We start from the raw sequence: 27,624 nt of genomic DNA, 5'->3' as shown, positions 1-27,624 counted from the left end.
TTGTTTCATAGAAAGGGGCAGAGTTCAGCTAAACCTCCCCTATCTATTTTTGAAGTCTGTCTTCAGGGTCCTTGGTCTGTTTGGGCCTGCAGTAACCTTAGCTCATCCTTTGGGAACCTAGTCCCGCAGTTTTTCAACTACTCCTGAAAAGAGATAAGTGTCCTCTTGGGATATAGTATAAGAAGCCATATGATTCAGACACATGCTCCCAAGAGATTTACCTGGATGCAATGTTAAATGTACATCACCATCTGCCTCATATTCTGTCTCAGGGGGTTCTGAACTCAAATGACAACAATAGGATTGTTCCTTTGAGAGCTCCTCAAGCCCCCAAAATATAGCACTGCCATAAAAGCCTCTGCAGATAACAAGAATAGATAGCTTCTCTACAATAGGCTTAGCAGCAGCCGACCATCAAACCCTGGGTCCTCTCTTGCTATCAGTTCTCTGTGATGGTTTTGGCTGCAGGTGCTTTGTTTTGTTTAGTTATTTCACTACTTTTAATTGTCCCTGGTTCCACTCAAACGAATAGAGTTCCTTCACTTAGTACTGCTCAACTCTGTGGCCTCTGCAAGGCAGCCTCTTCAATGGCATCACTCCCAAATAGCTCTTCATTTTGATTGGAACAGGAAAACAAACACACACAGATTATCACAGCTGTATCTGGCACCACCATCAGAAAAGGGATCCGGGATTGTTTGACTTTAATTTTTCCAGATTCCCCAACACATTTTCCTTCTGCTTTAGATCATTGAAGCCCTAGGTTCCATAGCAGCTTCCCTCGGGAATAAGCCAACAATCCATCCCCTCTCCTCATCCCTCTATCACTGATGAGACATTAAAAATTCAACTACCTCTTCTTTAGTGAACAATTATCTCACTCATTGGCTTGATTCACTGATCTCTTAATGACAGCTTTCCTGCGGTTTCCTTTGAATGTTTAAAATATGAAACGACCCCTTCTTGTCAAGCTGAAACTGTGGCTGAGTTTTTAGTAGCAGTTTTCAATAAATAATTTCAAGGGGCTTCAAATTATCCATCATCTGACAGCTCTCGGGAAGATTTTCTCATCTCCTTCAAGCATAAAAGGCCATTTCTAACCACCCCACTGTCCCACTGATCACCCTCAATGATTTTCATGATCCATTCCATTCTGCAGAAAGAACCTCTCTCCCCATCAATATTGACAGGTGCTTTGAATGAACACATGTCCAGGAGGAAGGGCTGTATGTGACTGTCCTCCTCTGGCTACAGTGCTTTAGTAAATGTCTTATAAAGATTAGATGGGGATTCCGAACCTCAAGAAATGAGACTGTAAGCAAAGAAGTTGTAGATCCAGAAAATGCAGTCTATAGACCTTTTTGTAACCAGAAGACCTGAAGGTCAAAAGCTGAAATTAGGAGCGAAAGGAGATAATTGAGGGCAAACTCTAACCCTAAGAATTAGCCCCATCTCTAGAATAGATATTTTGAATAATTTTTAAAAGTATTTATTATAAAGTAGAAAGCTAAGGTCAAGGCTGGATTAAACTCTGATAGTTTCTAAAATGGCAAAAATGGTAATCATAATGCCTCTGTGGGTACTTGCATCTTGTATAGTGTCTTAATGATACTGATAGTGTTTTAAACTTAAGCATGATATAAGTTTTGCTTGTTTTTCAATTTAAGGAAAGCCATGATATTTAACAAATAAAATGGTGAGCTAAATTCTGGGGCTACATGCAAAAAGTTTTCTGTACCAAAAGAGCTCATAAGCTAACAGAGGAAATACACCTATAAATAACTCCACTGAATACAGTAGGAAAACTAATGTGATTTTTTTTCTCTTTGTACATCACCACTGTCTAACACACATGCTAAAAGGAGGACCTTGTCCACATTTCTATTTATCATCTAATGATCATGAAATCCTCATCCTGGAATCCGATGTCTTATGTTTGTCCACATGACACAATGCAGCATTCTAAGTCTGCCTACTTCTTTCTATAGGGCAGCCACCATTGCCACCAACATCAGCACCAGTTCTGCAACCCACACCATTGTCCAGATGACTAACAGCTAAGACCTGCTCTGCTGTGGCTCCCTCTCATCTGCTTTCTAGACTGGAGCAGGGGTATTCTTTCCAAAACACTCATCTGATTATGTCATTACTCTGCTTAAAACCCTTTAATTATTTTTCATTGTTCTTGATATTAATATCTATTTTCTTTACTTAGGGAGACCCACAGAGTCTGTCCACTGCCGATTTTCCTCTAACCTAATAGAGACCAATAAATCCTCCTCCCCTACATCAAGCAAGCCCTTCCGGGGACCCTGCTCCCTGCCACAGGGGCTTTAAACATGCCTTTCCTCCTGCTCTGCCAGTTGCTCCTCACTTTGATTCTTTCAGCAGTGATCGCATTATATCTTAACCTCTGCCTCACAGCTAGTGCAATTTTACATTTATGTAATTATTTGATTAACAGACAAGCATAGTTCTGGATATGTATCAAGTGTTAAAATATTTGGTGAGTGGATTAATAAATCAATAAAAAATTAAAATGGGATTGCAAAATGGGATTCATAAATGAAAGTGGTCAAAGAGAGATGCATAGAAATAGCCTTTTAAGTTGGGTCTTAAAAGATGAGTTGCAATTTATTAGGAGGAGATATAATGAAAAGAGAATTTGGGGTCAAAGGAGTAGCCTGAGAAAATGCTGTGAACTGTGCAGAGTGTTTCAGAACTGCAGGGCCCCTGTCATAGATGGCCCCAAAAGCAAATGGAGTAGACTGACTTCCAACTGTGGGTGTAGGACTCGGCTTGAGCAAAGCGGGCAGAGACAGAGAAATGTGCAGAATGTGCAGAAGCAGCTTGAACTTGGTCCTGTGGAAACTGAGTATTGACCAAGGAGTGGAAAGATAAAAAACAGGCAAGAGAGGAGGGAGGATTAGATGGAGTAGATACAAGTGAGAGACCCATTGGGTGGCTGGCTGATAAAGACTTAAACTAATATAGAAGAGAAATAACTGAAGGGAAAGTTCTGTTTTAGGAGGTAAAGTCAGTGGCTGAGTTACTATCAGGAGCTGAAAGAGGGAAGGAGAACAATTTTTTTTTTTTTTTTTTTTTAGTAAAGCAACTGTATAGATGATGTTTTCAACAACTGATATAGAGAACTTTAGAAGAAGCCCATATGTAGCAAAGCTAGAGAATAAATTTTATGTCTGTAAGTAATGGATATCCAAGTAAAGATGTCCAAAAGGCCCTTGGATATCCAGTTATGGTTCTCAGGAAATAAGTCATGGCTGTGAAGGCAGGGTGTATATCAAGCACACCACAACTTATACCAACCTAAAGATGATGGGTCGGCTTCAACTTTATGGCAGTTCCAACTGACAAGCAGTTAATGTGCTGATGTTGCATGAGGTCTGATTTTGAAGCCAAGCTTAGTATAAATTTAGGGCAATTTTCGTACACCTTTAGCAGAAAAGAAACTTATGAACAGTTAGACATATCTGCTGTATGGGTCAGGGTGACACATACTTGCTAGTTATTGCTATGTTCAAATCATTTGACCTGGACCAAACAGTGCAGACGTAGTTATGTTGTGGTCTTTCAGAGGATGTGGCTCTAATAAATTGACTAGTCCAATCCACACTTTGCATCTTTAGACTTTGGACCACTTCACTTCTGTCCCAATTTTCTTTTTTAAGTTATGGATAACAATTGTACCACTTCATGCCACTAAGTGAAGTGTAGTATGTTAACAATAATTAGCATTGTAACTGGCATATATTAAATGCTACATAAGAGCTCATTTTATTTTTATCACACACATCAGAACAATGAAAATTAAATTCACCAAGTGTATTTAGTGTATTGAGATGCTCATTTGTGCTGGTACTGTGGTAGGTATATATGCCTACATACACATCCTCAAGGATGCTTACCTTCTAATTGGTTCTCACTATTTAAAGGGAGAAATAGGATGGATACAGAAAGACAAAACAAGGACTGCAAATGTCACACTAGATGCCCACAGGTGCCCATATTCCAGCCTAGCTACAGTCAGTACTGGCGGGCTGCTTACACCCTGATTCCACTATATCCCACTTGCATGGAAGTTGGGGAGCAACCCAGGCCCTTTGGGTACTTGTCCATGGGAAGAAAGTACTAATGGTCAGAGTTTTCTCACTGCCCCAGTTCAGGCATGCCCTCCTACCATTTAACAGGTAAATACCATTTCATAATTTTACCCTATGCATGGCAGCACAGATGAGCATATGAAATTCAGAGAGGCTAAGCCAACTTGTCCATAGATACAAAGCTACAAAATATCTAAATAAAGGTTGTGTAGCCTTGAGTTTGAAGGACATACTCACCCCCCTGGAATACCTTTCTTTTCACAGAGGTCATGGGGACCATAAAGGGATCATTACCTAAAGATGATGTAAGCAGGGTTGGAAAGATGGAATTCTGGCATGTTTTCTGAAATATTTATAAGCTTTGAAATGAATAGATTTACTAGCATGGATAAGTGGATGATGTCAATGTCTTTAAGTAGCTATTATCTGTGAGAATCTACAGAATCTACTTAGTTACAGAATTGGGAAACTGAAAGGACCTTTCAGGTCATCTCTCTTCACCTCTCACACCCACACAAAACCTCTTTTTGGAGTATTGTTTAAAGAATTTAGGAGTACACAGGTTTCTCCTAAGTTACAGAATCTCAAAAAGGGAACACATCTTAGAGGTCATCTCATCCACACCCTCCAATTGACAGGTTAGGGATCTAAGGACCAAAGTATCCAAGTGATATATTCAGGGACACCCACCATTTGTATCCATGGCTATGTCCAGCAAGCAGACCAAATATAGTCAAAGTACATAGCCTCAAATTAAGATCTTAAAACAAAAACACTACTAATTTACAAGGGAATCTTGTGTATTTTTATCAGCAAACATTTGGAAAAATGTTAAGTTTGGGACTTTAGCATTAAATAGTGAAAATATGGAATTTCTGCTAAAATGTGCAATTAACACTTTGTTAACTAAACATCCTTCCTTAGGAAAACAGTTCCGGCTTTTGACAGATTCAAAGATATGGACATGATAGGAAAAGTCTCACCAAAAGCCTTGTGAGTATTGATAGCATTATCATAATTGTAGATGAATTGGTTTTCCAGATAGGCTGCATATGTACCAAATGAGAATATTCGTATCCCTTATGTGACTGCCTTTTGGGTGGGATAGATCTAAATAATGGGGATAAAGTTTACTGTGTAAGAATGTGTCAGTGCTGAAATAAAGATGGTATTATTCTTCCATTCTATAGTCTTAGAAGCTGAGCTGAGAAAGCACTCATTGCACTAAAATCCATTTTATATCTTAGGCAATTCCCTCCACAGCAATTTTTGTAATCACTTATTGCATATTAATTTATTTTTCTGTCTGTTCTCCTTTCCCTACCTTCAACTAGAATGTGAAATACTAAGGATAAACTTTATTCCCAGTATTTATCCCCTACTACTTTAATTTGCCTGTCATCTCAGATAAGTGGCAGAGCCTGAATTTTTAAAGGGATTAGTGGTTAGTCTATAATTTAAAGTCTAGAGTTCAAGCCTTTTACAAAACTTTTTAAAGGTGGCTACATTTAGAAGAAATGAAATAGAGACCCACATTCTGGGTTTCAAAGCATACCACCCACCATCTCTTTTTCCAGGAAGACTTGAGAACTCAACTGAAAATAGGATTCTACCTGGAAGCACTCATGTCTCTTCCCACTACCACATGAATTCAGCCAATGCTCTTTCCATTGTCTGGACAGACATGTCCACAGATCCCTTAACCAACAATGAGTTGTAATGTATGCAGTTACTTAGTGCCAAGGGACCTGTCACATTAAGCTTCCTAGTTTACAATTTCCATCCAAGTTTAGTGACTCCCTGCTGACCATATACAGGATAAAGTCCAAATTGCCTTGTGATATGCTTAGGCTGGCTTTCAAAACCTCCCACACTCTGGCTGGAACTTCCCGTTTCATGTCGTGCCCAGTCATTACATTTCCCAAGCCTTCCACTCAACCTAAATTAGTCTTATCTGTCTTCCAAACATATCTCACAGTATGCCACCTCCTCATTTTTGATGAGCCCATTATTTTCCTATTCTCCAAGGGCTCTATTTCTTTTATCATTTACTCAGATTCTACCCATTCTCTGAGATCCAATTCTGATTTTTACTACTTATGTTTGTTAAGTAATTATTGCTTTATGAAAGTCCACATACTATGTGCTAAGTATAGACAATGATGAGAAAATAAAAGTTGCTTTATTTTCACATTCTAGTTGAGGATTCAGGAAGTAGAAAGAAAATAAAATAATATGCAATAAGTGATTATAAAAATTGCTGTGGAGAAAACCACCGATGAAAATGGATTTCAGAAGAATGAATGATGATCAGAGACTGTGTGAAGAAGAGCCATTTGAGCTAAGACTGAAGAATGAGAAGCAGCCAGATGTCCCAAGAGCATTCCAGGCCAGGATAACAGGGTACACAAAAGCTTTGGATGGCAGAAGAGCTGGAACCAAGTTGCTTGTGGCAGGGAGTGAGGTTGGAAATGCCACAAGCTTTCTAGTCAGTAAAAATCTGCTTTTATGCTCAACTCATCTGCCACCATCTGCAACACCCATTAAGTTCTTGGCATATAACGTCTACAATTGTCACTTGTGTTTAATCTTATCTCCTTACCCAGCAAGTTCCATAAGAGCAAGTACCCTGGCTGCCTTGTAGCCTTCCCAGTGTCCATCCGGAAATAAAGCCCACAGGAGCTGTTCAACAAATAACTGTTGAGACTCCAGTTCCTGAAGAGTAAGGGTTTTCCAAGGTCCAATGTCAGTAAGACAGAGACAGATATGAAAATGTTGTAAGTGGATCCCCCTTTTGCTCTAGGAAATCTGGTCTATTTGTGATCACTCTTACCCTGATGGGAAGGGGTGCCTTCCAATTGGACTCTCTTCTGTGCTATTATTTCCTTCTCTGAGGTGGCCTCTGAAAAACATACCTAAATTGATTTTCCCTGCTGTAGACACCTGTTCTCCAACCTGAAGGTGATCACATCACTTGAAAAAAAAAATGTTTAATACAACCCTATGAAGTGTTTAATACACACAGAAGTGTTTTAAAACATTAACAAAATATTTTAAAAGTTGTACATTTATAAAATATCAAACTTACAAATTTTATTATACCAAACCCTTTTACCTCAGAGGAAGAGCAATGTAATTAAACGTTACATTGTGGTTTTAGTATCTCAGTTAAATACTTTGTAATACAGTGACTTAGAAGGTCCCAGTCTTGAATTCAGTTTATTCTAATATCTGTTTCAGTGGCTCTACAGCTGAAAATAGAGATTAATGGCATTTAATAAATCATAATATTCTTCTGCTATATCCCCTGATCTACCTACCTATTATTCAGTTAGCAGATCTGTTTCTTTGTAAGTTAATCACTAGCTCTTTCGACTAGCTGATGGAACACCGATTTACCACTAATGGGAAATTCTACACTTTCCTGTATTTAGATAAAGGTGTTAAAGATAATTTGAAACACAATTAGATACTACATGAAGTTCCTTTTACTATGTTTAATACTATGATGTTTAATTATGACATCATTTATGGGGGAAGTCATGTAATAAAAAGAAAGTTTCAAAATAGCCATTTTCAACTGTATATAATCCATGGTTGGTGTTGGCGATTTTGTGGGGTTTTTTGGTTTTGATTTTTGGTTTTTTTGGTGGGTGTGTGTGGTTGTTGTTATTTTTGTTTTTTGTGCTTTAAGATTAGGGTTTTTTAGGGTTTTGTTTTCTTTGGTTACTACTTTCTATTTTTTTTAAAAAGTCATTTCTTGGAAGAAGGATTTTTCATTTGAATTTCTACTTATCTTCTTGGTAGCATGCTACTCAAGACCACTGGAACAGCCACTTGTCACCACAGGAAATGTCAGCCAATCTAGAACACGTGCCTTTCTAAATATATATATGCATGCATAGTATTTATAAGTGAAATGAGTCTATGTGTTTGCCATAAGGTAACCCATGAATCATTGTGTGATTAAAAAGGATATTCATAGTAACCCCACATCTTATTGCATATTACAAACTATATTTTAAAGGACTTTATCTAAAGTGAACTATTGATGACATCCTACAACTTTGTGAGACTCAAGCTCCAACTTCTTGGTTGAAAAGTTTTATCTATAAGATGTGCAGTCAATAACCATGTTAACATGTGGAGTCTTCTGTAAACCTAAATTGGTGCTTTAAAAAATCCTATTTTAATTACAAGTTAAGCAATCATTCCATCAGAGGTTACACTTGAATTTCTGATAATATTCTGCTTAATTCAATAAGTCACTTACTATTTGGAAGGTCTTCTTCAGAATAGCATTGTTAATCACAGATTATTCCTAGATATATTTCAATAGCCCAGTAAATATCACAAATGTTGAAATTTGTTAAAACATGTCCTTTTCTTTAACTGTATTATAAGCCTCTCTTCTAATTTATTCTAATATTTGTCTCTACAAATCATCAGCAATGTTTTCTAACGTGCCACTCAGATATTCAGTAAAAAATGAATTACTTTATGGTCGTCTTTGGATTAAATCAGTCATTCTTGTGATAGCAAGAAGAATGAATATGTCTCCATTGCCTGGTGGCTTTTCACCACTGCTATTAAGTAGGTGATCTTCCTCAAATTTACTTATTTAATCACAAAGGGTAAAATAGTAGCTGTAGAGAAACTGGGCAGATTTCATCTCTACCAAGAGATCAAATTTAACATCACCATCAAGAATCTCTAGACATGATACACAGAGATGTCCATATTATTATTTCTGTGGGTTCCCTGAGCAAAGTACATACCCGAACGCAACCATGAGTAAACAAAATGAGTGTTAGTCTACCAAATAACTGACCAATATACATCAAAAAGGTCAAGGTCAAGAAATGCCAAGTAAAGCTAAGGAACTGTTTCTGATTAAAGGAAGCTAAAGAGACATGACAATTAAATGTTATGTATGATCCTGGATTGGATCGTGCAGTGGGGAACACTGATAATATTCATGTTCAGTTTTCCTGATTTTGATCCTGGTAACACTATTAAAGAGCATGCCTTTGTTCTTCTGAGATACATAATGACAGATTTGGGGTAATAGGGCACAATGCCTCCAACTTGTTTCAAATGACTAAAAGAAATGCACATATATACCAAGTGATAAAACCAGCTGGAAAATGATGTCAACAATTAGTAAAGGGTATCTGTAAAATCCTTGCACTATTCTGGCAACTTTTCTTTCCAGTTGAAATATAAAAAATTCTAAAGCAAATTACAAAAATTAAATACTTTTGACCCACTTATCTAAGCTTGTTAATGCAATATATTTTAAAATGTGTTATGGTTTGGATGTGAGGCGGCTTTTTCACTTCGAAAATCTCACATGAGACAATTCAAGAAGGTTGGAGGAGAAATGATTTGTTTATTGGAGCCTTAACCCAATTAGTAATCCCTTGATGGGATTAACTGAGTAATAACTGAAGGTGGATAGGATGTGGCTGGAGGTGGTGGATCCTTGTGGGCATGCCTTTGGCAAGTGGAGTCTTTCTCTGCTTTCTAATCATCATGTGAGAGGCTCCCTCCACTACACTCTTCCGCCATCATGTTCTGCCTTACTTCAAGCCCTGCGGAATGGAACTGGCCTTCTATGGACTGAGACCTCTGAAACTGTGAGCCCCCAAATAAATGTTTCTTCCTCTACAATATGTTCTTGTCAGGTATTTTAGTTACAGCTGCAAAAAAACGCTAACTAAAACAATATGCTAAAAGCAAACAAGGCTCCTGGCTCCTCCCTTATCCTCCAGTTTCACACAGCTTTCTCCCTTATTACTAAGGGTGGGCAATAGTTTCACCTTATTTGCAATATTCATAAAACTGAATTTCATATTTTGAGGTTAAAATCAAAATAGAAGTTTTGGTATTTTATTCTTATACCTCGATAAGTTATTTTTGTCTCAGCACAAATTTGACTTTGGGCAACACTATTCTAAACCCATAGAGCAAGCCTAATGGGAAACCCTTATTGCTTACTGAATTGGGCACTGCTCCAGAGCTTTACATATAATTCCTCAAAGGACAATCCCATGAAGTAGGTAATAGTATTATTGCAGCAGGAAACTGAGGCACCGAGCTATTCAGTAACTTTCTGAGTCATGAAATAGTTAATTCATAGAAATAGGAGTCCAGATAGCTCTACTTCACAGTCCACACTTCAACCACCATAAGAGCTTGCCTCTTTATATTTGTTCTGCATGGCAGTACAGATAATTATGCCAGTCATCTTTGTACCCTTAGCTCCTAACACACTGTGCAACACACACAGGAGGTCTCCGCTAACATTGGAACTGAACTTACTATGCTCTTTTATGTTCTTTACCCTACATTTTTATTTATAATAGTGAGACATACCATTGCATGTAGAAATTTAATCTCCTAAATTGGATTTTTATTTCCTCGTATAAGGGTCGAGTCTAGATAAATATCTCTGAGGTAGTTTCTGAACAATATGTCATTCTGCAACCTTCATTTTGACATTTGCAACCACCCTTGGTCAATGAATCTTAATTGCCTATGGATAAGAGTCTCTCACAGCAAGAGAGAAACTCTGGCCTTCTTAAGCATAACTTTCAACCCATTGGCTGTCTAACAAGCCTCTTCACAGCACAAATTATCAAAAAAGTCATTTTAATATTAAATATGTATATGTATGGAGCATGACTTCAAAGGAATGCTTAACATTGCTATTTTTAAATTTTTTAATACATAAAAAAATGAGGGTTTGTAGCTCAGTAACAGTAGAGCTTGATCTTCAACACCATGTACCTCACCACACACAAATTTTCCCTATTAATGGGAAGCTTATAATACTTCAGTATGTATATACCATGTTTAAATTGGGTGGAACACATCTGTCTCCTCAAACATTTATCATTTCTTTATGGTGAAAACATTTAAAATCCTTTATTCTAGCTTTTTGAAACAACACGTGTCACTATCAATAGTCGCCCTACACCAGAATTTCTTACTGCCATATAACTATGACTTAGGACCCATTGATCAAACTTTCCCCATCCTCATTCCTCCCTGCTACCTCCACCCCAGCCTCTGGTAACCCCCATCTACTCTCAAGCTCTATGAGGTGAACTGTTTTAGATTCCACAAGAGTAAGATCACGCAGTGTTTATCTTTCTGTACCTGGCTTATCTCACCCAACAATGGTCTCCAGTTCATTCACATTGTCAGAAATGACACAACTTCCTTCTTTTTACAGATCTATAGTATTCAACTGTGTACATATACCACATTTTCTCTACCCATTCATGAGTAATGGATGCTTAAGTTGTTTCCATTTTTGGCTTTTGTAAATAGAGCTGCAACAAACATGGGAGTGCAGATGTCTCTGCAACCTACTGATTTCAGTTTCTTTGAATAAATACCCACTAGTGGGGTTGCTGGATCATATAGTAGTTCTATTTTAATTTTTGAGGAACCTCCATATTATTTGCCATAATAACTACACTGATTTATGTTCCACCAATGGTTTATAAGCGTTCCCCTTTCTCTATATCCTTGCCAGCATTTGTTATCGTCTCTTTGATAATAGCCTTTTTTTTACTGGAATAAGATGATGTAGTTTTGATTTGCATTTCCCTGATGATCAGTGATATTGAGCAGTTTTTCATATATCTATTGGCTATTTTCATGTCCTCTTTTGATAACTATTTAGGTCTATTGCCCATTTTTAAATTAGATTATTTGGAGTTTTTTGATACTGAGTTTTGTTTGAACTCCTTTTATATCCTGAATATTGATCCCTTGATGTAAAGTATTCAAATGTTTTTCCCCCTTTCTACCAGTTGTCTCTTCACTTCACTCTTGATCATTTCTCATGTTTTGTGGAAGTTTTTTAATTTAATGTGATCCTATTTTTCTATTTTTGCTTTTGTTGCCTGTTCTTTTAGGTTCCCTCCTCTGCCAAATCCTGAACCATTCCTATGCCTTCAATCATTTCTATGTTTTCTTCCAGAGGTTTCATAGTTTCAGGTCTTACAATTAAGTCTTTGATTCATTTTTAGTTGATTTTTCTAACTAGTGAGAAAAATGGAATCTAGATTTATTCTAGATGTGGATATCTGCCTGGCATAGTGGCATATGCTTTTAATCCCTGAAACTGGGGAGGCTGAGGCAGGAGAATCAGAAGTTCAAAGCCAGCCTCAGCAACTTGATGAAGATCTAAGCAATTCAATGAGAACCTGGATCAAAAAGGATGTGGCTCAGTGGTTAAGCATCCCTGGGTTCAATTCTCAGTACAAAAAGAATGCACAGATATGGATATACAATTTTCCCAGTGCCGTTTATTGAGAAGACTATCCTTTCCCAATATTCTTAGAATCCTGGTGGAAAAGTTAGTTGGCTATAGATACATGGGCTTACTTTCAAGATCTCCATTCTGTAATATTAGTCTATGTGTCTGTTTATGTCACTACAATAATATTTTGATCACTACAGATTTGTAGCTTATTTTGAAGTCAGGCAGTAGAATGCCACCTGCTTTATTCTTTTAGCTCAGAATCACTTTGGCTATTCTGTATGTGTGTTCCCATGTGATTTAGAATTTTTCTAGTTCTGTAAAGAATTACATTGGTATTTAATAGGGATTGCATGATTGAATTGCCAAATCATGTTGGGAAATGTGGACGTTTTAACAATGTTGATTCTTCAAATCCATGAACATGAGATGTTTTTCCATTTTGTGTATGTTCTCTTCAATTTCTTTCATCAATGTTTTATAGTTATCATTGTAGAGACATTTTACCTCTTTGGTTAATTTTTAGTTATTTTATCTTCTGTAGCTATTATACATGGGATCATTTAATATTTGAAAGTTCTGACTTGATTTCAAATATATTTCATTTAACATTGTTGTAATATTTAGTATTAAGTGGACATCATTTGAAAATCTAATAGTTAAAGACAAGAACCTGTTTATTATCTTAATATTCAAAAGTATGCCTAAGAAAGCTTATCCTCTCTAACAAACAAGTCTGGATATTTATAGTAGTAATCATCATCAGTATGGATGAGGAAACCAATGACTGTTCCCCTACATCAAAATCCTAGATATTGAGCATTTCATCCCCAACCAAAAAAAAAAAAAAAGAACTTCATCTTTCTCATACAACTTCTAGGTTGGTTTTTTTTTCTCTCCTACTTTTCCTCCTTTCCAATATGTACACATTTTTAAACTAGAAAAGCTAAAATATGAGAATTATACTAAGAATCATATTTGGTTAGGCAGTACATTTTTTAGTTGAGAAGACTGCAGTTACAGACCATTGTCTGAAGTTTATTGCCCTAGAGATGCTTGAAATGAAAAAATAAGTAAATGCCAATCATCATATCCAAAGATGAAAGGACAGTATACTGCCCTGAGGAATTACACAATTCAAGACTGAATTACACAATGACAAAATTGAGATCTACTCATGCATTTGCATTTCTTTCATGAATGATGTGAAGTAAGCATTGCTCCCAGAACTAAGACCCAAGGAGGTAGAAGTTAGTGAGACCAGAAAAAAAAAATCGTCTTTATGCTTAAGATTAAAATGTAAGAAACAAGAAGCAAACAAACAAACAAACAAACAAAAAACATTCCAAGTCCTGGAAATGCATCTGAAAGAAGTAGGAGGAGGATTTTAGGAATGACTCTACCAAGTTCATGATGGAGGGTGTCTACCCAAGCTGGGAAGGACTGTGAAATTAAATCCCTACAAAGGACAAGATTTCAGACAGGGTATAGTTGGCGTGGACAGTCAACAGCAGGTGATAGTGACTTCCTATCTGATAAACTAGGGATGAGAAATGTTTATCCTTGAGGAATACACATTTAAGTCAGGGAAACATATGCTAAGAATAAGGCATGAGCCAGATACTGAGGAATGAGAAAAGGGGAAGAGATTGTCACAAAAGATATAGGCTAAAGTCCTGTCCCCATAAAATTATAATATCAGCAGCTCAGCAGGATGAGTAGCAAGGCACAATCAAGTTTCTGGCTCCAGAGGTAGAACTGGGGTGGGACTGAGTTTATAGAGTTGAAATCCTCAGCTGGGAGTGTGTGAGGAGCAGAGAGAACAATCCAGTGATGTACCTCTGATATGGTTTTAAAGTGCAGCAATGTCCCAAACTATAGGATAGTACTCTCCTTTTTCTCCCTTTCACTGTCCTTTCTAGCCTGGAATTTGCTCTCAATGTACCCCTCATTACTAACGTTCAGTATATGTTTTATACTGGTTTCACCCAGTAGGCTACTGTATAAACTTTGAAAGGATTAGGCTAGTGTCTGTCTATTTTGTTTGATGTTGAACCCAAACATCAATTGAATAAGTAAATGCATCTCTGCCTGTCTGGGTGCAGAGGAGATCCGTCTTCTGCACCAGTGAAGAGAATATAAAAGCCCCCCGACTGAGACTAAATGGTTTGCATAGAAGTCCTAGCCTGCCACTGATTCTCTGAACAAGTGTCAGGTCTCTTTGCCTGAATTTCTGACCATGCTACCTGTGTCGATCCCTGGCCTTTGAACCCCAAGCTGGCCACTCAAAGCTCATTTGAAGCTCTGGGCTCTATTTTCATAGACTGATCTGGTTCTCCGTTTGCTCCTGATGTGCTCTTGCCAGACAGAAGTGTACCTACTGATACTCTCTGATCTAGACATGCCCCCATGTTTGACACCTCATATCTTTAGATAGCAGCTTCGGCTCAGTCTGGTTCAGGACAATACTTCAGAGTCAGTCCTGTGTCTATCCAGTCCTCATCTGCCACCATATGCCAGCAACCTTGACCAAGTACCTCTGTGTAGCAGGTTGATAATCAATAGGTATGACCTACACTGCTGTTAAGAATGCCCTCACTACTATCCAAACATTGTTCATTTAGTTACCAACAATCAGGCACCATAATGCCTAAAACGAATATAAGCTAATCATGTTAGTAGTACATACATGAATTCGTAAGTTAACTAAAAGCAAGTTGTTCCCAAACTGCATTTGGGTTACGCAGCCAGAGGACTGTTGTCATGTTGTCAAGTATTTGGCTGCCATTCCCAGCAACTTGAAGGACAGAAATTCCATGCTGGCAGACTTTAGGGGAACTTCATGAATCATTCATGGGACTCAAGGTAACATAGCTAGACTACACATTTGCTTCCAGTTTCATAGGGGACTAGTATGTTCAGTAGACATGGAAGTTATCCAGTACTGTGAAAAGTAGACTATAGAGGCCAACTTACAAATATCTCCACAATGTGGTAGAAAGGTTATATTGGCAGAAAAGTCAAGAAAAATAGACATGTACATCTTTCACTTTAGAGACCTGCCTTGCATGGTCACCTTGATCATCCACATAATCTTAAAGAGAAAGCAACCCCTGGAACTGAGAGCACCCAGAGACAAGAAAAAAACATCACTCACACCCAGACCCAGAGAAGCAATGTAAGACCTCTCACATGAAGGCAACTACAGAAACAGAAATGTCATTCTCTTAGGCACAAATGACTTTACAACACACTTAAATACATGTACATTACTGCCACCTTATTTATTAAAAAGAAATCAAATCCTGATCAATCCTGTTCCCTTGGTATGATCTAAGTAATCATTCTTCAAAGGAATCCTTCAGCCCACGTTTGCAGTGGCAGATGTTGTTGCTGCAGCCCCAAGCTGTACCACCAACATCAGGTTTTACCGTCTACCCAGCGCTGTTCTTGCTATCTAGGCAGAATCTCTTTTTCCCAGCTTGCTGCCAATGCCACCCTCCTCCATTTGGAATTGAGCGGCTTTGCCAATGGCTAGACTTCCTTCATGAAGAGTCCCTTTCTCAGGCTACTGAAGCAACTACTTTTAAGGTGGGGCTCTGCCCCCATTTATCTCCAGTCAATAGTCTTCATTTCCTGTCTCCAGTCTCATGGCTCCAAATACAGGATGATCAGGCAGCTCCTCACCTCAACCTGAAATACAATGCCTCCTCTTGCATTTCTCTCTCCCTTTTTATCTATCCAATTTTGTAGTAGCACCCGACTTTTTTTTTTTAATGTTTCATCTTATTTGACCTCTCAGAAACTTATACTATCAGCAAAAGAATCTCTACAAAGGAGTTCAATGTACTTAAGCTTCCTATTTCCCGGTTCTCTATCTTAAAATAATTAAATTTGGCCACAGGCTTGAGAGAGATCAGCACTCCAGGTGCTGAACACCTCTTTCCTAGTTTTTTTCACAAACATTTATGAACTATCATATATATATTTACGTGAACAATTTGTAAAAGTTTTCAAGGGAAATGTGTCAAATGTGATAAGAAAAACAGATTCTTTTAACTAGGCCTCTGGCCTTAGGCTGGAGCTTCACAAAGATGTTTACATTTCAAGAGAAGGGGTTATTAATTGGGCTCCTTGGTAACAGCTGGCAGGGGAGGGGGAAAACAGGAGAAGTAGCTCTCCCCTTCTCAGGTGCTGTCCTTGAAGGGTTAACTTGCCCAGAAGAGTGAAATAAAAAGCTGCTTTAGAAAAAGTTCTACAGACTGAACTTGTGAGCTCCTGCCCTCACATCCTGGGTATAAAGTTCTGAAACTGCCTGAACTCAGGGTTCAGGGGGATTAGTTGATTACAGCAAAAGCTGTAGCTTCTGAACCTGGCTGTAGCAAAATAAAACTATTTTCTGCTTTTAAAAAAAAAAAAAGTTGATTACAACCTCTTACCCCAAAATCACTTTTTTTTTTTTTTTAAAACTTCAACAATGCCTCACAAACTGTTTCCCTCCTGCCTTTCTGGGTGCTGCTTCTCAATCTGCATTTCCAGGTCTCCAAATATTATGATTATTTCTTAAATTTATGTTTTAGTTAACACTTAGGTAACATGTGCTATCAATATTCACCAATGACATGTGCTCTGAGTGCCTTACAGACATCACTGCTTCAGTGTCCCCAGTCCTCACCCTTCATCCCCATTTCCATTTTCTAGTTATCAGTGAGTAGCACCATCTACTCACTGATAACTCCACATTATGCCCCACTGTTTCCCAGTATTCCAGGTTTGGTTAGCCAACTCCCTGCTCAATACTTTCATTTGCACATGTAGGAAGAATACCTGAGCATTTCCAAAACTAAACTCCCCCTTCCCAGATCAGACCCCATACCCAGCCTCCTCCTATAAGGCAAATGCAAGTATGTTCTAAAATGCTCGGGCCAAAGATTTGAAGCCAAATTTGCTTCATCATCCTATTTTTTAGGATCACCTTTAACCAAAAGTAGCCTGAGAATTTCCTTCACCTTCACCTCTGCCATTCTAGTGCAAGCCAAGGATCATCTCTCATCTGAAGCAAGAACTTTCTGACAGGGCACTCTTCCTCTTTGCCTTCCCATTGTCTCTTCTCTACACAGCATCCAGAAAGGTCAGCATTCCCCATTAGCTTCCAATAGTGCACAAAACACATCCAAATCCCTTTCTACAGACTCAAGGCCTACAGTGATTGAACCCCCTGTGTTTCCCCAACCTCATTCTCTTTCTTGTCCCACCTTCAACTACTATTGACCACCCTGCAGGTCTCCAAGCAGGCCTTTACTCATATGCTTCTGTATGCTCAAGAAATTCCTTCCTGAGACCTTTGCAGGATAGGCCTGTCACCTCATTTAGGTTCTGCTTAATCATCTCCACAGAGCAACTTTTCTGGCACTAAGTCAACAGCTCCCTCCCTCTCCTCCACCTCCCATAACATTACTTCATCTATTCTTTCACTCCTCATTATCTTACCTTAATTTTTCTCATAATTCCTACTTATTATGAAACATACTGATTTTCCCACCAGATAAGATACTGTACCTTATTCATTGTTGTATCCTCAGTGTCTAAAAGAGAACCTGGCCCCCTCAAGTATTACTACTTATTAGTGAAGGAAATTTTACCATTATTCCCTTTTGGGCTTCAGTCATTTAGAATTAAATCTATGTCATCAAAAAGCAAAGGATTTGACCCTTTAAAAAAATATGGTTGTCATTATGGCTGTTACTTAATCACATGAAAAGGGTGCTTCCTAAAAGAAAACAGTCTATGGAGTTGGAAACTGTTACACAACACAAGATTTCAAGTAATTTTGAAGGAATGGGGTAATGTAAGTGATTTTAAATTCACATCTCTTTCCCTGACACAGCAGTCAATTGTTATTTTTCAACATGAATTTTCAGTCTCTTCAACACCTCTTCTTTGGGCTTTACATTGACAAAAGCTACATATGATTCTCCAGGACAGCATATTGTCAAGCAGCTATCATAATTAATTTAAAACATATTTAATACCTTGGGCATGTTATGGGTGAGAGAAAGGAAAAATGAAAACCTTAGGGTGTTGAAATCATCCCAATTTGCCTTAAGGTTTTCCTGGTTTTAGCAATCAAAGTCCTATGTCTTGGTAAATTTCCCAGTTCCAGGCAAATCAGGATGGTTGATCACCCTACAAAAATTACTCCTAGGATTTCAGCCTGAGTAATGTGGTAAAAAGCAAATTGTAGAATCATATATTGATACAGGAAAGAAAAAAAAACCCTGTGGGGAAAAAACATGTAAGGGGATAGAATTAAGATTTCTCTTTTGAATTGCCACTAGGTTAGCAACTAGGCAACCAAGTGGTGGCTAGATAAATGGTCCAAATTGAAAGAAGAGGTCAGAGTCAGAGTTATAAGGCTTAGACCCTTCATCTTAAAGACAGTAGTTTTGAGTCATGGAACTCAGTGATATTACCCAGGGAGTGAGCATGACATAGTAAATATAGACTTCTCTTTCCAGGAGTTTTGCTTCAAGAGAAGCTTTCAGAAAAGTAGCTGGCTGAGCACATTCATTGAACAGTTGTGATGTGACGACCTGAATGTTCTGCAATGGACCTCAGGTGATAGGAACAGCCATTTTTTAAAACAGCCATTTTTAAATGGCTTTTACTAAAAGGCCGTTTCTATTTAAAAAAAAAAAAATAGTATCCAAGGTCAGAATTCCAAATTTTAGTTTTGTACTCAATCAGATCAGTTTTGTAAACAAACAAACAAAAAAAAAAAAAATCAATGGTTTCCAGTTCAAAACAGTCTCTACTATAAAACTACAATAAAGCCTCTTTCAACCTATCACAAAGATATCCATAAAGACTATACTTTTAAAAAGATTCACCATGACTTTGGAAAGCAAAACTGTCAAAAAACATAAAAACAGATTGTGAGAAGAATTGACACTAATTATTAGGCAGATAGAAGAACTAAAGTAGAAAAACTCACATAGCACAACTCAAGTTTGCTTTAGAAAAGAGATAACTTGATTAAAACAAAACAATCCTTCAAACTTCTAGATAAAGATGGTGAGCAAAAACAGGCCTTGACTTTGTCTGTCTTCTGAATACTTACTGAAACTTATTAGGACGAAAGAACAAAGGTAAAATAAAAAGAAAGAATAAAACAGCAGAACTTTGTAAACTGAAATGTGAAGTCAAGAAACATCTTACCAGAGAGACCCTAGAGTGCTGAATCCCAAAGGTGCAGGGAAAGCTCAGAAATATCCCGATTTATACCACAGAAGTTAATTAGCACCTAATCATCTTACATATTGGTGGCACCTAGGGCCTCTGAGTAGAGGTGGAAATGGAGCTACAGAGAAGGGCGTTAATTACAATTTGTTCAATAAGCTGTTAGTGCTCCATGCCCACCCCCAATTCCATACAGCTGGATTCCATCTTCCTCCAATCCTACAGGAGAGGTTTACTCTCCAAATAGGAACAGGTGATCTTCAGATCACACATTTTTCTCATTACTCAGCTACTTTTTTTAAACTTCCAGTTGATACCATCTCCACCAATCCATTCTTTGTTTTGCATATACAAATTCATAACTTAGTTGATTTTTATGTGTCACTGGTAGACTTAAGAGGGATTCAGGAATTTATCTTGGGGCTCAAATAAGTTTGAAATGATTGACATAATTTGCCAAATCAGTGACAATCAAAAAGTCAGAGCAACCCTCCCAAGACAAACCACTAAGTCTTCCTTGGATCTTGATTCATTAGTAACACTGTTTTTCTTTATTATTGTAGATTTTAGGTGTATATGATAAGACAGAAGCTCAGGATAGACATTAGGAGGAGAATGAGAAAAAGTAGAAATATTGGATAAGTAGATTCATCTATAAAACCTGATAAGAGGTTTTTTTTTTATTGTTGTTTTGTTTTTTAGTAATTCTTAAATTCAGGTACAGTCAACACATGTTTTTCTCAAACATTTTGAGGCCAGTAAAATGCCCAATTTTATCTGATTATATGACCAGACATTGGGACCCTTGTCTGTAACAAGCCAAACGTATTGGATTATATAACGAGGTTAACAAAAGCAAATTCAATGCCATGGAAATAAGAGAGGGAGGCTGAGACAGGAGAATCATAAGTTCAAGGCCAGCCAGCCTCAGCAATTTAGCTAAACCCCGTCTCAAAATAAAATATAAAAAAGGGCCAGGGGATGTGGCCTAGTGGATAAGCTCCCTGGGTTCAATCCCAGGTACCCCTCCCACACACCCACACACACACACACACAAAAAAAAAAAAAAAAAAGAAGAGAGAAAGTGAAAATATATACTCCTACTCTTTGTTCCAAGAGAAACCCAAACTACATTTAAAGACTATTTAGAAAGTAACATTACAACTTCAAAGTTTTAAACTTAAATGATATTCCTAAATTATGTTCAGCAAAATCCCTCAGTTTTAAATGCTTTATTATAGAAGAATAAATTCAGTACAAGAAACTATGTAGAAAAATTAGAAAAAAAAAACTAAAAAGGGAGTTATAAAAGCAAAAACCAACAAAATATGTAAGTGATAAATGGCATAAATATTTTTTAAAAATTCAAGTTCTCCATTCTTTAAAAAATTAAAATATATCATAAATACAGAAATATCTGTTGAGGATTAATCATTAAAGAGAAGAAAACATAAATATATAACATCAAAAATGGTGAAAATTCTTCTACTCTATTTTAGTCACCTTTTTTTCCTGCTGTGACTAAAAGATCTGACCAGAACAATTTTAGAGGAGGAGAAGTTTGTTTGAGGGCTCACCATTTCAGAGATCTTATCCATAGAAGACTGGCTCCACTCCTCGGGGCTGAAGGTGAGGTAAAATGTGGCAGCAGGAAGCAGTTCACAAGACGATCAGGAAGCAGAGAGCAGGCCTCCAAACTCCAGATACAAATATATACCCCATGGCCATGCCCCGCGCCCCCAAGGAACACCACACCTGCCTCCAGTAACTACTCAGTTAACCCCATCAGGGAGTAATTCACTAATGAGGTTAAGATATAACCCAATCATTTCGCCTCTGAACCTTCTTGCATTATCCGACATGTGAACTTTTGTGGGACATCTCACATCCAAACCATAACAGCAGCTTAATCTATTTAAAAGAGAAATTTAGTAAAGCAAGAACTATGGAAGACATAAATTGTTTCCATTGAATTATTTCAATAAAGATTATTCCCAGCAACCTGAACTTGCCTTATCTCTCACCTCCCTCCTAGACAACATGATTTTCATCACCCTCCTCCACTACATTTTCCAGCAGTTGAGGATTCCTGGGCTCCCTCTGGTTACCCAGTCACTAGGTCAGCCCTGCCAGAGACTGCCAGCTTCTAGGCAGGCGCCAGTGCTGAAGGCTCCCGACCTCCGCATCCTGCTCCACCAACTTCCGTGAAGCAGCTGGGAGTCCCTGAATCTGGAGGCAGGGATGACCAGGGTTCTGGGGGGAATGGCCACATAAAGAGCAAGAAGACCATGCAAGACCGCAAGAATCGCTTGGCCTCCAACCTGGACAGAGTGATGAGCCTGGAGGGCAAAATCCGGGAATATCTGGAGAAGAAGCGGCCACAGGTCGCAGATTGCAGGCATTACTTCCAGACCACTGGGCAGCTGCATCTTTGCCAGATCTTTGCAAATATTTTGCACAACACCCACATCATTCTGCAGATTGACAATATTCTTTTTGCTAATGATGACTTCAGAGTCAAATAGGAGAGACAGCTGGCCAAGCACCAGTTTGTGGAGAGTGATCTCCGTGGGCTTCTTGAGGTCACTGATGACACCAATATCATTCAGCTGCAGCTGGAAAGGGAAGGTGTCAAGAAGGAGCTGCTATTCATGAAGAAGAACCATGAAGAGGAAATCAAGCAGATTGCCAGCTCTACATTGACTATGGATACCCCCAAATCTCAAGACCTCAGCAACATCACAGCAGACATCTGGGCTCAGTATAATGAGCTGGACAAGTACTGGTCCCAGCAGATGAAGGAGAACATAGTGGCCACCTTGATCTCACCCACTGAGATCAAGTTGTGGATATGTCAATCACAGAGCTGAGATGCACAGCCCAGTCCCTGGAGATCAACCTGGACTCCATGAGAAATCTTAAGGAGAGCTTAGAGAACAGTCTGAGGGACATGGAGGCCCACTATGCCATACAGATGGAGCAGCTCAAGGGGGTCCTGCTGTACCTGCAATCAGAGCTGGCACAGACCAGGGCAGAGGGACAGCATCAGGCCCAGAACTATGAGGCCCTGCTGATATCAAGACCACACTGGAGGCTGAGATGACCACTTATGGCTGCCTGTTGGAAGACCGGAGTCACTGCAGTGACGCCCTGGACAGTGGCAATTCCATGTAAACCATCCAAAAGACCACCATCTGCAGAATGGGGGAGCAAAGTTGAGTCTGAGACCAATGACATAAAATTGCTGAGGCACTGAGGCAGCAGGAGCTGGGGGGTCTTTGGAGAACAGGGGACCAATAAAAGTTCAGAGGTCAGGAGACAAAAAAAAATTAGTCCTAGACAGTTGTTTTCATAAGTTTGATTTGATCATATATTTAAGTGTGAGATAATTCCATTTCAACTGAAGTTCTTCCCAGTTCATTTTGAAACCAAGGCATTACCTTAGTACAAAAACATTAGCAGAATTAAAACCACAGACCAATTTTACCAAAAAATCTAAAACTCACGCCTTAATGGAAGCCTTTGTCTCAGTTCCAAGATTCAATAAACCATGATCCAACTACTTTCTGTGCAATGGTTTAGGACGTTGGCAAATATCCAACCCACGCCCCAATTTGACTTAATCGTTTTCACATTCTGAGATCTGATACTTGAAACACTCCATTTCTATTTATCAAGCCATGAGACTCCTTTGATGGCAAAGGATTTCTGACTCTCCTGTAATGGCAAAGTCCAAGGATATATGATTGCAGGAATGGCTGGATCCAGGGGTGCAGAAAATGGCAATAGATTGGGCCACTGCGTATATGCACTTAACCAGAACTCTATTCACAAAACCACACACTCTGGCATGAGATACACCCACCTAGGACAGACCTCTCCTTTACACAGGTGTTAACTATTTGTTATGCTCAGCACTCACCTTAAAAGGACACCTTTTTCTGATTATCAAAAACTCTGGAAACCAACAGAGTAGAGAAAAGGGGTAAAGAGGGAAGGAGAAGAAGTACTAAGGAATAAAATCTACCAAATTATGCTATGTCCCACAGTGAATCCAAATCTGCATGCATGTGTGTGTATATCATGCACTAATTAAAATAATAATAATAATAATAATAATAATAATGGAAGGGAGGTCAATAGAATAGAGCAAGTGGATGGGGAGAGAGGAAGAGGAGGGGAGGAATATGGAAGGTACTGGAAAATGAGACTGATCAAATTATGTGTATGTATAAATTCAGCCTAATGAATCTCACCATTAGGTATAATTATAATGCACAACCTCCGCATAGGCAGGCAATAGCCACACTCTTAGGACTCAGCCTGACTCTCTCCATCTCTCTTTCTGCTGCCCTGTGTGATGGCCTTAGTCTTGGGATGCCTATATAACAGCCAAGATGGCACTAGCAGGTTTTATCCTTCACACTTGAAATCCAAAAAGACAAACATGTCCTTCTCCTGAAAATTTTATTTAAAAAATCCCACGGGTTCTCCCTGGCTCCACCTGAGTCAAGCTACCTGATTAGCAACACTTGAATCATAAAGACTCAGGATTGTGGGAAGTGATGCTCACTGAAAATTCAGGATGCTGGGACCAAAGATGTGATCAGGGATGGTAGGTAATCAAATCGTAACATGCGGTTCTCTTTTCCGTCATTAATCATGGAAGTCATTATCATCTCACATTACATTTACACATCACTCTACTGGCTAGGTTTCCCTTCCACAGTTAATGGTAAGATCAAACAAGACATCCTACAAAATGGTGCTTTGTAATAGCTGTGAACAGATACAAAGATTGTTGCTAACTTCATATACATGTACTGTCTTGCCAGGTGTGAAAGGTAAGTTTCTTGTGTTTTGGGTTTGGTTTAACTTAACATTTTTTTAAGAGAGAGAGAGAGAGATAGAAAGATAATGCTGTTGGCTTCTCCTTGTATAGATAATCAAAATTCTGCCAAGAGAACTTCATTTAAGAAATTAAAATTTATGGGGTTTGTTTTGGTATGGTTTGGATTTGTCATGAAAAAGTTGTTTATGTGTTTCAAACTGTTAAGTTAGGCTTTGTTTGCAATGGAAGCAACATTCTCTGGATCAATCTTTAGATACATATGGAGGCAGCAGCAATTATAATTATATTGCTCTATTTTTCAACTTTTCAATTCCTGTTCTAATAAATTCAAAAATGGTAAAACTGGATGTTTCTGTATTAAGAAGCCCCTTGCTAGACAGTATGCTTTTGAATAAATTGCAATCAGGGGACTGACCTCAATCATGGGATACTGACTCTGAATTTGAGACTCAAACTTGGTGAAAGAAGTCCCTTTTTATCTCATACCTAGGTATCTATGATTCATTAGAAATCCAAGTTCCAAGATTAGAATAGTGATCTCATACCCCTGGGGAAGAGAACCTGCAGGGTCAAAATAAGAAGGCAGTCCCCACCTCATAGTCAACAAGCAAATGGCCCATTATGGAGTGTGTGTGTGTAAGGAAAAAACATTGAGAAAGACTGAGATAATTTAACCAAAGTCAGAAAGCCCAAAAATAAATGCTGGCCAATGTCATGCTATTAGGACACATAAGTGCCCTTGATTTATCTTATCATTTTATCACTTACCTTAATTGTGTAGAAAGAATAAGTAGCTATCTAATCAAATTTTCAGCTCTGGGAAACAAAAATGAAAATAAGTCTCACTACAGGGGAAGGGAGGCCTAATGTGATATAGTGACGGTGTGACAAAGAGGGTTATTTGGATGATGCTTTTAACTGGCCCTGCTCTTGCTTCGGGATCCATATCTGTGCTGGGGTTCAGACAAGAAAGAACACTGTTAATAAAAATAGCCGAAAGTGAAACCTCAACCTCTGTGTTTGCTGTGTCCCTGTTAGCACTGAGTCACTGGGCAAATGCGCCTCCTCCTCTTCCTCAGTGAAATGGACAAGATACTCTCTGTTCCACCATCTGTGCCTGATGTTCGCTGCAAAACTGAAATAAAACTAATAAATGACACATTCGAAATTGCGGGGGCCAAGACACAAGGCAGGTTTAAATTACATGCTTTTCCACAAATACATGGAAGACACCTCATCCATGTAGAAGAAAGACTGAAGAGGGCGTATTCCAGAAAGTAAGCACCAGAAGTTTGAGAATATTGAGCAAAGAAATATTTTCCTTCATATTGGACATGTTAAGGAACGATGTAATGTTCTAATGACTTTCCATCAAAGGTTCCTGCAAAAATGGCAAAATCTGTGTGACATAAGTCAATTACAATCGATCCCCAGGATCAGGTTAACTCCTGAACTCAGCACATTCCGGATGGTCAAGTACCCTGGGCCTGCTCTAGAGTTTCATGGAGCTCTCAGAGTGTGACCTCTGTCCAAATCAATTCCCCCTCTGCCTACTCTCCATAGAGGGCCTGAACATTTTCACTGGGTGTGTTGTCATCCCGAAAGTACTTTTCAGAACCCGCCCATCATTTGAGTCTCCCTGTTGCCGGCAGATCAGAGAAGAGTGCATTTAAAACAGGGAAATGAGACTCAGAGTATTTTGCTAGAGCCAGAGCTGAATTTCTACTGTTCTTTTAGCCTCGCAGGGAGTCCATAGCACTTGGTACGTTTCCCAGTGACAGGCTTTGCTTTATATTAATGCCTGAGAGAGACGTCTTCCTGAAAGCTAGGTCCCAAGTCATGTTCCTAGTTTAAAGTCTCCCCTCCAGCATTCAACAGTGCCTGGGAGATTTCCAGCACTCAGTGTATGTTTGGTTATTTTAACATATTAAATGGTAAATACAGCATCTTATCGACCACATGGCCTTGTTAAATAATAGAACAAGAATAGGCATCATTATTATATTGAATGTCCAACGGAGACTTTCTAAGAAAATCTTGGAAGCTGGTGTTCTGGACTGTAAATTTCAAAGTTTTGTTCTCCCCGCTGCTGATGTTTTTCTTTCTTTACCATTCCTTGGCCCCTTTCCTCTGGCAGTATTTTTTTCTGTCAACAGAAAAAAGAAAAAAAAAAAAAAAAAAACAGGCCATGAAGCAGTCTGCTGGTATTGAAGAAATGTCTCTGCTTTTAACATCTTGACTTTAGCACAGATTTTCTTTCTGGGAGCTGTCTCTTCCCGTTTCCCTGGGCTATCTTTGCCTAATTTTTATCATAGTAATTGTCTGGGTAAAAGAACATTCCCTAGCTCTGCAAATATATCACACTACATTTGCTTCTGTTTATACAGGTCTCTTCCCCGTGATGAAGGGTAGAGGCACAGTTATTTATGTCTACATATATATGTATATATAATGATTATTTTTCCCTACAAAACTCCCTGCCTTTCCATCTCTTCAATGGAGCTTTTAAACCTCCAGGCAGATTATATCAATGCTTCATCAGACTTCCATTGTCCAGGCAACAGACAATAAGCTGAATGGTTCCAAAAGAAAATCACTACCTGCTGATAGCCAGGGGAGATGTCACTTACCAGATGTCTGGCTTTCATTGTTGCTAACTTGTTTAATTTCTGCACCCAGCAATGAAAGTGCTTTGATCTTTCAAAGCAGAATGTGTTTTGTACCAATTGATTCCAAATGGCCTCTCTTTAGATTGAATTTTTATTTTATTTGGTTGAATGGTTTTGTTTCATTTAAGCCTATATTTATATGGAAAATTCAAATAATGCATTCTGATTTGCATTTCAAAAAAAAAAGAATCTTCATGTTTATGAAATCACTTTTGAGTTGCAATTACAGTTATTTGTCTCTGGGATACACAACATGTAATTGGGTCAACACTGTTAATGAGGGACTAGTGTTATTGTTAATGAGCTACTAGTGATAGTTTCAATGTTTCATCCCCAGCAGGTGGCAAATACAATATGTTAAGATAGTTAATTATGTTAATGTTTCAAATATCAACAGACCAAAGAAGTCATTAAAAACAGGAAACTAAGAGGTTAAAAGGGACAAACACCGTGAAGTGAACTCTT

General features: G+C 38.4%; 1 pseudogene across 1 annotated transcript; it reads left to right on the top strand.

Moving 5' to 3' along the window:
- The first annotated feature begins 21,926 nt into the window (after window positions 1–21,926).
- On the top strand, window positions 21,927–22,894 carry LOC308631667 (keratin, type I cytoskeletal 18-like; annotated as a pseudogene). Its single transcript has one exon. The product of its transcript is annotated as a keratin, type I cytoskeletal 18-like (transcript).
- Window positions 22,895–27,624: the final 4,730 nt, after the last annotated feature.

The sequence above is a fragment of the Spermophilus citellus genome, assembly GCF_964194105.1.
Source record: "Spermophilus citellus genome assembly, chromosome: 12".
Classification (NCBI taxonomy): Eukaryota; Metazoa; Chordata; class Mammalia; order Rodentia; family Sciuridae; genus Spermophilus; species Spermophilus citellus.
This window is presented reverse-complemented; position numbering and strand designations above follow the sequence as displayed.